The following is a 12,277-nucleotide window of genomic DNA, read 5'->3' on the forward strand; positions in this document are numbered from 1 at the left end:
GCGTCAATTATGTGTTTTTGCTTGATTTTTAATCACTCTGGAGATAATTAGACTGTAATAAAAAAAAAAATCAGTTGGATTTTAAATGTAAGTTAGTTCACAGAATACTCTTTGTGATGTTAATGAGTGCTTTCTTATAAAATGTTACTGGTGCTGGGGAATATTTCACCGCTGCAATGTTTGGGGTGATCAATAAGTCAGCAGACAAGATGTAAAGTTAATATTTCAGAAGTGCTTTTTGAACGTGATTAAAATCTGGTAATAAAAGCATCATAGATTCATAGCTTTCTTTCTCCTCTATTTATAATATCAGATGCAGGATTTTCAATGGTTCAGTTTGATGTAGTATTCATTGCCAAGGGCACCGGCAGTCAGTTATGCGCGTTAAATGTTGTAGAGAAAATAGCTGTATGAAGAGGTCCCACTTTATTATACTCAAGCTGTGAATGCTTTATTTTTCAGGAGAGCCATTTGCTCCCACCTTCATTGCTTTGTGCACATTCTCCCCTGATATTCCACCGCAGTAGTTAAATGGTTCTGTCTTTAATAAGTCAGTTTTGTCTCCTGTTGAGGTTTTTTAAAATTCATTCACCACGCTTCTATCCCCATTGGAGCATGACTGGGGGAGAGCAACGCTGAGTACAAAAGATTTTCTGGATTGAAGGCATTTTTACAGAGACGGCTATTTTTGAACTTTTCTTTGAATGTTTTTATTTGACGAATACGTTTATGAGGGAAAAGAGCATTTTATAAAGTAGTTGTTTTCTGCAGCGAGGCATTATTGATTAATAGTGGATAGATGGGGAGGAGAAAGGGTCATATTTGAGCAAAATGTCTTATTGAAATCTAGGTCATTTCAGTTCAGTACAGAGAAATACAGTGGATTCTCAAAAACATACACTGCAGTGCCAGTGTATGTTTTCCTGGGTCTAAAAAGTATCTTATTTATGAACTAATGAAGGTGGCCACTACATTTTTCACAGAATATGACATTTTTCTTGATTCATGCATTACTTGTTTTATGGAAAACAAGCCGTGTGAAGTGGCCACTTTCATATTAATCATATAAATCTTGGAAAACATGCAATAAATATATTAACAACCATTTTCTCATGTACATAGCCTTTGTACATTTTAAATGGTCATTTACAGAAGACTTACATGTTTGCTTTCTTTTTCTTTTCTTTTTTTTCATTTATGTCAATGTCATCCCAAAGTCCAGACACACAGAGGTCAGTTAGATGACATAATCTGAATTTCTAAATATGTACTGTTCTTTAACTGATGGATGACTTGCCTAAAGGCGTTTCCACACTTTGGGGATGCATTTAGGGATGTTCTGTATGTCCATCAAAAAAAAAGCAAATGCGCTGCTCAAAATAATTTAGGAACACTTTAGAAACATATTAGATATCAATGGGAAAAAATATTATGATGGTTATCTATGCTCATTTGGGTAATCCCAAAAGGTTGAGGTAATGTGTCACGAACAAAAGGATGGAAATACAAATGATCAACCTATGGAGGGCTGAATTCAAAGACACCCTGAAAAGTAAACAAATGCCTATTTTGCTGAAAATTCATTGCAGCAACACAAAATAGTACTGAGTAGTTTGTATGGCCTCCACATGCATGCCTGCACCTAATGAGGTGACAGATGATGTCTCGGGGGATCTCCTCCCATATCAGGACCAGTGCATCAGTGGACAGTCTGAAGTGCAATCTGGTGGAGTCAGACTGAAACATAATGTTCCAGAGGTGCTCTATTGGATTTATGTCAGGTGAGCGTTGGGGGCCAGTCAATGGTATCAGTTTGTTCATCCTCCAAGAATTTCCTGCATATTCTCATCACATGAAGCCAGGCACTGCCGTGCATAAAGAGGAATCCAGGACCCACTGCACCAGCATAGGGTCTGACAGGCAATCCAAGGATTTCCTCATGACACCTAATGGTAGTAAGGGTGCCGTTGCCTAACCCCTTAAAGTCTGTGTATCCCTCCATGGATATTTTTCCCCAGACCATCAGTGACCCTCCACCAAACCGGTCATGCGGAATGATGTTACAGCCAGGATAATGTTCTCCACCATCATAAAAGCCAAACCAGACCCTTTCAGTCTGTGACATGTACTCAGGGTGAACCTGCTCTCATCTGTGCAAAGCACAGGGCACCAGTGGTGGACCTGACAATTCTGATATTCACTGGCAAATGCCAATCGGGCTCCACGGTGACACGCAGTAAGCACAGGGCTGACTAGAGGACGCTGGACCCTCAGGCCACCCTGAAGTCTGTTTCTGATTGTTTGGTCAGAGTCATTCACACCAGTGGGCTGTGGGAGGTCATTTTGTGGCGCTCCGACAGTGCTCATACCGTTCCTCCTTGCACAAAAGAGCAAACCTTTAATGGGATGTATCCAGGAGGAGTTGGACTACCTGTACAGCTCTGTAGGGTCCAGGTATTGCCTCATACTACGAGTAATGACATTGACCCTAGCCAAATTAAGGCACTGTTTATGAATGCTTAAAGCGTGATGCAATTTCTTTCTTTTTTTTTGACTTAGTCAAACAGTTCTTTCCAACCTATGCCTGGCCACTGACTCTCTGATGCTACTTAAGACATGCTCTCATTCCAGTAGAAGTAGATTTCTATTCAGCTACACGTTGTCGTCACAGACTGCAGCAGAGGCCAGAAACAAACCAGGGCGATAAATTCACTGTATATGATTGAAGAGTACGTGTGAAAAACTGGAGATGCAGCCTCCGATGGGAGAATTTCTCTCGGGATATGAAACCGGAATAATAATGACACACAACTGAGAGGAGAGGAGGGATTTCTGTGAACCAACCCTGTCACAACAGAGACCAGAATAGTGGTATTTTGAGTAAAGGGGATCATTACTTTAGTCACTGTGGCAAGACTTGGTAAATCCCAGAAGGCAGCACGAGTAGAATTGAAGTCTTAATTTTTTGGATCTTCTTTCCTCCACATGAAAATAAAATAAAACGAGTGGACACACAACTTGAGTTACGTATCTTTTACATTTTTGTTATGCTTGATGGTTTTCTCCAGCTAGCCATTTGTGGCCTCATGAATAATTCAAGTGTGAAAAATCAAAATGAAATGCGAGAGCGAAATATATGTCACACGAGGTTTAACATAATAATAAAGCCTCCACTGTTGATTGTCATCCAGATCTGGCTTCGTTTCAGCCACGCATTCTTGCCATTTCACACCTTCAGCCCGGCTGATGGAAAGAACAATCATATTATATCAGCTGAATCATTGCTCTTAACATGTGTGGAGCTCCATTACAGCTATCGCTTGGAGTCAGGGAACAATCATGACAACGTGCTAGAGAGGATTAAACGTGACGGTGCTCTTTGTGGACAAGTCGTATAAATGCCAGACCATATAATTATGATTAGAGGGAATCTCCAATAAATGTTAATTGAATTAGGAATTCAGATAGAGCTCTGTCGAGTTTGAGATGAATGTGTGATGATTCAAACTTGTTTCTGCTGTAAAAATGCTGATTTTAATTTGGTCAGAATCGCGGGTACGTTAAATAGATCATGCTGCTGAGTTGTTTCATTCCCATCTCTGCTCAATTATACATTTTTCTAATGAAATTAAAGGAAAGTGCAGTGGTGTGAAAGGTTGCTCAGAGTGGTAGTATGAAGCCAAATGTTTTATTGCTTTTTGCTCTGTTGCTCAAAAGTACCATTCATTATAAAACAAAACGGGGGAGACTGCAGCAGAAAGCACTGCAGAAAACGCTGCTATATTACCCGTAATCAGTGGAAGTGCCATCATTTTGTAAGGGCTGACAAGCCAGTCCCCTTCCAGACAGGCACCTGGAGGATGTTTACATCTTTAGTCTGAATCTCAATGAATGTGCATTTAATTTATAAAGACACAGTCAGGTGTTTGCTTGTAATTGAGAGCTATTTTCTGCCAGTGAGCTTGATCACATCCATTATAAATGATTGTGTGGCCATCCATGGAGCTACTGTTGCTTTCAAGCAATATTTGCAAGGTAGATTGGTTGTTTTTACACATTTCAATGCAAACAGCAGCTATTCATGCTCATAAAACCCAACACTGCTAAATGTATACGTGCATTGTCATAATAGTGTCACTGATGCTGATGTGCTACACAGAGTGAAAACAACCTGCCTTACTAACATTAGAAGACTATCAAACTTATGTAGTGTAGCATTATATTGCTGGCAGGGTGATAACATGAAAGGCGTTTTCAAAGGATGGTAAAAGTTTTCACTACAAAACAGCTTCTTGCACATAGATGGCCTGTAACCAGTGTAAGAGTTTTTAAAACGGTGACCCCATGAGATTTTCACCTTAAATCAGGGAGATATAGATAAAGGTCAGAAAGCAATTTAAGCGCTTCTGCAGGTCTGCTCAGAAGCTTAATTTGATAAGGGGATCATAAGAAAGGTCTTGCCAGTGGAATTGTTTTTTACTGCCACAGAGCTGTAATGAGAAAGCAGCTGTTAACAGGTGCCCCATTTTGCCACTTTTTTAGAGTAACTGCGATGCTTGCTAAATTTATCATCCATCCATCCAAAATGCAACTGTTGCACCTGCTTCTCTTTGGGAGAGACTGCTAAGCATATCTATCTGATGTCCAATTGCCATTCACCTTAAACAGAATAATGAATACAAAATAAGATTTTCTTCTCTTATTTTGTATTGAGTTAGAAAATTATTATTTTTAAAAAATTGAGTGGTCATTAAGATGCTGGAGCAAATAATTTCCTCACACTCTCAATCTTAGAGAAGCATGATTAGGTAACTATAGCTGTGGTGACTGATATTGTTAGCCTATGTACAAGCTTATACAAAAAAACCTTGTTTCATGTTTCCAGCCACATTAATGGCACAAAGGATTATTTTATCAGTATTTGTATGTTGGTAAGATAATTGTTTGAGAAGCCTCCTGGATTATCCTCCAATGTCACACAGTAAACCTCAGTGATCCGCAAACAGGATTAGAGCTTAATCTTCTTATTAAATTGTCATTCATGTGCTATATAATGACGCAATCCATCTGCAAAATCACTCAAATCTTTATTACAAAATAAAGACATTCTACCTACACACTTTTATTTACACATTGTGCATTTCTTCATTCAATATTTTTGGAATAAGACAAGAGTACAACTAAAGACTTTTAATGCAATTTGATAACGTGCTTTACATATGCAGTGTTAATGCAGGAATGATTAGCCAGGGATCAAAATGGAAACTTTTTACTCGGTGTAACTCTTTAGAATTGACTGCGCATCAGGGCATTTGACTGATTTTCCTTGGATACCTCGATAGAGAAACTACCGAGTCAATGGAACATTGAATGGCTGCCAGGCACTGCTAAAAGGAAATCCATGCATTCAGGACAGAGATAATGAAACAGAGTTAAGTCAAATCTTAAGACACGTACGAGTAACTCGCTCTCAGTCCCGTAACAGTAAAGATTTTCTCCTTTAACTGAAATCTAGTTATTCTCTGCTCATGATGGACAGCTTATAAAATGAAGGCAGTTGCTCTCAGTCCTTTTTAATCCTGAGGTTATGGGAACTAAGTGCGCTTAACTTTTCTCCACTAAACTTATTTGGCAGATATCAGCTCCTTTTCTGTGGCACTGTGTAGGACAACAAATTTGCCTTTGATAACGGGATCTGAATGTAAGTACTCACAATGCAGGCGATTGTGCACCATTCGCTTTGGTGCACTTGACCTTAAGAAGTCACACTGGCTTCAGTCAGAATCTGGTTTTCGTGAGTAATATTTTTGTAAAATTTTCATGTCTTAATCGTATACGCCTTCACTTACTATCAGTCATATCGCTGATAAATTAGGCCTTTCAATCCTCCAAGCATCATAAATAATGATAATGACTTACAGGAGCTTTGATGAGGAACCATCTCTGTGTTTTTGTGGTCAAAGTGCCCTTGAACATAAATAACGGTGCCTGAAAAATGTCTTTCTTGGAGTACTTGTGCTCTGCTCGTTAGCTGAAACTATACAGCTCAATATGGCTTTTGCAGCTTGGTAACCTTAAATTGCATTGTTGCTGTAATGTGTCTGAATAATCTACTTCGCTGTTACAAATGCCTTAGAGTGCAAAAAAATATAATGCTAAATTACTCCGAGATTAGATTTTTATAATAGGTTTCACATGAGGGGCATGTCTACGTCTTTTCCTGGAGAGCCTAGCTCATTTAACACTTCCATCATGGCAATCTGTTCATGAGGTGGAAAGAGATTTGTGGTAAATTGTGGAGTTTGAGGAACGGTAGCCGCAGGGATTTCCTTTGAATGTACTTTTAATTTCAAATGAGACACCGGTGTAAAACCAAGCCAAGAAATGCACACATTAAAACAAAAAAAATTGATTTGTGCTGACTGAGCTGGATTTTTTGCAAAAGGTCTCATTTGATAGCAAATGTTTTTTGAGGAATACATAGACTGTCTTTTTTCATGTCAGAGATAAGTGTTCTGGCAAATCCATCATGTGCCGCCTGCTGTCAGACTGTGGGGAAAAACAATTAAAGGTTCCACACACAGGTCGAGTTGCTCCAATAGTCAATGAAGGCAACCTCTCTGGGTGGGCCGAGAAAAGATAGATTCATTAGGAAATGCCAGGGGAGGAGGGGTGGATGTGTAAGACAGTTAAATGACCTACACTGGAGGGGACTGAGGACTCAGGGGACTAAAAAGATGAAGGGAAAAGCCAACTGTTCAACAAACAAGTTCCTAGAACAAAGTTTGCACAGTACACTGTAATTATTAAGCAATTATAGGGATTTGGGTCAAAAAGGAAAATGGTAAACACTGACAGTGAAGTCATTATGGTGATCGAAGAGCTTAGAGGGTGTTAAAACTTCAGCATATAGAACTGTAAGACTATGGAGTGTCCCCTGAAGGTCAGTGATATACACACAGACACAGCTACACATTAATTTGTATACAAGCAGCCAGCAGAAGCACATTCTTGGCATTCGGTCAAGTCACAGACAATGTACAATATGGCCACAGATGACGCTGCTGTGTCGGTGCACGAAAGTGGCCTTCCAGATGCCCGTGCACGGTCGCTCAGTTAATCAAACACTCAGTTCATTAATGCTGCTTGTCACTAGTGTCAACAATCGAGAAAGTGCTGAGTATTGAATCGCGGAGGACTTTGTTCGCTAACCATTCTTGGCAGGCATTGATTTTAGCCGATAGTCCTTTAGCCCTCAGGCAGCAGGATGTAGCTCATTGATGAGACATTTTATCAGGGAAAAGGTCAGCCTGAGTGATTGATATCCTCTTTTATGAGTCGTAATATGGACGATATTAGTTGTGCACTTTGACTGCTCAATCTCAATGACATTTACTACAACCTGGCCATTAAAAAACGATATAGGAGTGAGACTGAATAACAATAACGTCCTTATTTTTGTGTATTTGAATGTTGAGCATCTATAAAACATGCGCTGCTGTCTTGCATATGACGGTGACAGCCCTTTTGGGGTCTTTGTTCAAGTGTTGTTTATGGCTCCTAAATGTGAGCTTGGGTAGATGGTGGTATTGATTATTTGTCTTAACATTGATCCATGCAGATAACCTTATGTTCAGTAAGGAATGGATTGAAGGGATTTAGAAGATCGTGATTAGCTTAGAGAAGTTAAACTAGGCATAATCTTTTGCTAGCTATTTCATGGGCATGAAATAGCTAGCTTAACAACCACTCTACAGATTAGCATAAACGACATTTAGTACATACTGACTTATGTGATGCAAGACATTTGAAGAACATAACACTCGTTAAGACTGACTTAAGTTAACAAAATGAATGAAGTACAAGTACATCTCCATTATTTGCCAGAACTTAACATACCAACACGCTAACCTGTGATGATGGACACCGTGCTAAATGTATGTTATAATGCCACAGTTAGCATTCTGCTTAAAGCACTGCACATGCTCTGTTTTGGGGATTTTGACTGTAGATCTGTAGCCATGTTGAGGCAAAGCTTAAATGAACTTCATAGTTCCGTTTGTCAATACTTGCAAAAGTCACTTTATGCCTAACGAAGTGCACTGGAAGACTTAGTCAGCACCCAAGCCATACCTTGTCATAAACAGAACTTCATTTCATGACAAGGTGATATCCATACTTCTGACTGGAGGCACTGAACTAGCAATTCCGTTGTATTTGCATATGCGTATTTCTCATCTTGTTCTGCTTACAGTGGCAAATTTACTTCTCAGCGTGATACTGAAGGATCCATGCATAGCTAATGCTCAACGGTAAATTACACTAATTGTTTTAAACCCTGACATACCGGCACAATTATACCTGTCTCAGCAGTGCAGGCAAATGTATTATTGATCAAAATGTTCGCTCGTTAAATGATATCCTATTGCAGCAGGAAGGGTAGGGAGCAAGGGAGATGTATGCATGGGGAAGAAACTGATTTTCTACCCAATCCATTCAGCTGTGATAAACTTCTCATTCTTGCTCTGATAGGTCACTTTGTTCACTTTAACAAACTCACAAAATACATGAATGACTCTCAAGTTCCTCTCTTCACTAACTGGATCCTTACATTCACTGAAGTGCTGTCCTGTAACTCGCAGCCAATAAGGAAAAAACATTCCTTAAAAATCCCCTTAATATGCAACATTCATTGCAATGAGAGCCTCATCAGTCGTTGCAAGAAGTTTGATGCTAATATTTATAACAAATCTATACTGTACAGTGCATTCATGATGTATTTATAGCCTCTTACCTTTGTGCATTCTACATATTTGTTCAAACATTTAATATGGAAAACCCCCTGAAATTTGTCATTTTTGAAATCCTTAAGACTCATCACTGTGTACACCGAAATGTGTCTTAATTATCCTTAAGCCTTGTGAGGAGCTGCACTGGTTTCTCCTAGTGTGTGCCAAAATGAACTGATTGGACACAGTTCAGTCCATAAGGTCATACATTAAACAAGTCCAAGACAAAAACCAAGCCAAGTAACTCTCTGTAGACCGCTGGTATAAAACTGCACCCATGCATAGATCATGATACAGGTCAAAAAAACCTAGCAAGTGACCTAATTCTGAAATGGAATTAGTTTCCAACTGCCAGCACTCTTCCCAAAGTTTGGAAGAGAATAATCATTTAAAGGCGCTCAGTCAGTGAAGTGACCGAGGACCAAACTGCCTCTCTAACAGCTTCAGACGTCTACTGCAGAGATGGGAGAGCCTACCAGAACTACCTGAGCAGCTCCTGATCAATCTTGGTTGTGATAGTAAAATTTCTCAAATCTAAGACAAAAAATTAAACACTGTATTTTGTGAATACCAGATCATCACCTGGCTAATGGGGAAAGGGCATTGAGGACGCTGCTCCACACTAGGCAACAGTTCATCTTTCAGCATGACTGCAAACTAAAACATGCAGCCTCGGCAGTGCTGGAATAGCTGCAGGTCAATTTTCTGTTTATACAAGAGTAGCTAAGTAGCCCCAACACGGACCCCCATAGTATATCTGTAGAGAGGCCTGAAGATGGCAGTTCAGACACAGGCAAACGGGCCTTCCAACAGTACCGACTGGAGAGTCTGAACTTTATACATATGTATATATATTTTAAAAAATCTTATTGTTATAGATTTGTTTTATAAACAGTTTAAAACATTCAAAAATATATTACAATGTGAAGAAGAAAATGTTAAAACATGTTTATTTAATGTCTTTTTATTTTAACCAGATAGTGCCTACCCATACACTCATTTAATACCACTGCATAGAAGCATTCAATGACTAAAACAATAAAGGCGACAATGCCTGGGACTCAACCAGTGGGGAGTCCCAGATGTAAGGCTACATCTTCACATGTAGCTTATCCACCAGATAATCTTCAGTCTTATTTCTACATTGCTTTAAGCACCCTTTAAGTATTATAACACAAGCATGTGTAGAAGTGGCATCATTTGCAGCTACATTTAAGTGACTATTTCACTGAACTGTAGTTCTGGGATTGGGGAATGCTGTATAAACTGTATCAACAGCAGGTGTAATTATCTTAGCACAAAAACTGTCCTCTTGAAACTCACTTTGCAAAAACCTTAACTATTGCTAATCCAGGCTCCACATTTTATTCTTGTAAAGATGAAATTGATAACTTTACAATGCCCAAGAGTGCATGATGCTTATTTTATAAACCTTTTTGCTATGTGTTGATCCAGTTTGCCGCTGACTGTTTTAATTTATGCCCGGGCTTGAAATCGCTATTGAACATCACGGGGGCCAAGTGTTCCAAGCAATAACATGAATAATCCATTGGCAGTTCCTGTTAGACCAAAACAGAATGAGGCCATTCTCAATCACCATTATACTCAGGGGGAGTGCAACCAGGCTGTAGCAGCATTAGCCTTTCCTACTAAAAACTGATCACACTTTGCCTTTTGAAGTTGTAATCCATCTCACTAATAGGTGCACTTCGGGGTATTTAATATTAAATATTCTGCGAATGTATAATCACTTCATGAAAGAAATGGGTTTTGGAGATTTTTTTTTTTTCTTTTCTTTTGCAGGCCCAAGTGCAATATATACTTTCATCCACATGAAAAAGTAAACTCAGTAATGCTGAGAGTGATTTGTTTGTATTATATTGAAAATATAAATAATCAATTTATAGGCTTTAGGCTTTTAATCGACCACAAGTAAGTAATGAGTGATCTACCAATTATGAGTTCCCAAAGAAATAAACGAAACCTTTCAACTTTACAGTGGAGATGCAAATCTGTTGATGGTTCCAGCTAGCTTCACATCCTGACATTGAGCTTCAGAGTTAACTGATGAAACTTGTGAACGCATGATTCTTTCCTTAAACACAGAAAACGTTTGCCCGCTCAGCGCGCACTTCAGAAGAAAATGGATATATCTCACCGCTTCTTGGCATGGAGACCACTTTAAATTCATCACACAGACCTATTGCCTATGCCGTGCACGTTTGTCAATCTGCCTGTGAAATGAAGAGCCAGGGGCTACTGACCCAGACACATCAGCTCCTTTTTGGCCTCTAACAACACTTTCTGAAGTCTTCACATTCACACATTGATTCATTATTTTCAGTTTGCTGCTGCCTTCGAGGACACGGCTCAGTTTTTGTGTGGAGTGAGTGGGCAACAAGTACAGTTTATACAAAGTGGTTATGATGGCTGATGCAACAGACTTTGAATAATGAATATAAAATAAAATGCATGAAAGTGAAAAGCTTTATCTTTTAAATGAAACCTTTGGGATGTAGAGTTGCTACGGACATATAGTACTGTGCAAAAGTCTTGAGCCACCCTTCATTTCTTTATATAGATTTCTAGGAAAATGGGAAATGGATGCATTGATATGTTGACCTATTAGATGGAAATACAGTATATTTGGCAAAACAGCATTTGTATCTAAAATCAATATTTGGTATGAGCACCTTTATTCTTTAACACACACAGAACTGTCTTAGGCAAGCGTTCTTGTCATTTCTTACATATTCTTCAGGAATAATTCTTCAGGCTTTTTCAAAGCTCTTCTTGGGATGTTGGCTGTCTTTTATACAGTTCTGATGATCCCACAATTTCAATGATGTTGAGGCTCTGCAGAGGCCAATCCATGACTGACAGTGTCCTCACCTAGTTTCTGTCCAGTTATCGTTTTCCTGGCTGGCAGTGCATTTGGGATGATTGTCGCGCTGAAAAATCAACCAGTTGCTTTGCAAATGGAAATGCATGTTATGTTTCTGCATTTATTATTTCATTAATTTTGACAAAATCCCCAACAAGCACCACAGGCTGAAATTAATGGTTGTCAAACTGTGTTTTTTCAGTAAATCAGCTAAAATAATCTGAACAGATTCTGTGGTTTAGCATCAGTCTGCTAACGTGCTATTTTGTCTGTTGCAATTAAAAAGCCACGTAAACCCCTTGGTTTACGTGGCTTTCTTCAATGCTTGAATGATTTATTGGTCAATGTTTAGTGGAATACAAAATACATTGCCTTAAATTGCATTGCATCTGAAAAAGATCAGATATGAGGTCTGAACTGAAAATGAGTGAAAAAGCAGCCAATGTCCTAACTTGAGCCTCGTCTTTTCCACAGTCATGTACTTACACCTGAATTAGCTTGTCATATTACAAAAACGAAAAGTTTTCACTGCAATACTTTACACAGTGTATACTGTGCACTTTTAAATCAACAATAGGCTCTTTCAAATTAAAAATCGCACACC

This window comes from Simochromis diagramma, unplaced genomic scaffold (assembly GCF_900408965.1).
Source record: "Simochromis diagramma unplaced genomic scaffold, fSimDia1.1 OVJJ01000293.1, whole genome shotgun sequence".
In the NCBI taxonomy this organism is placed as follows: Eukaryota; Metazoa; Chordata; class Actinopteri; order Cichliformes; family Cichlidae; genus Simochromis; species Simochromis diagramma.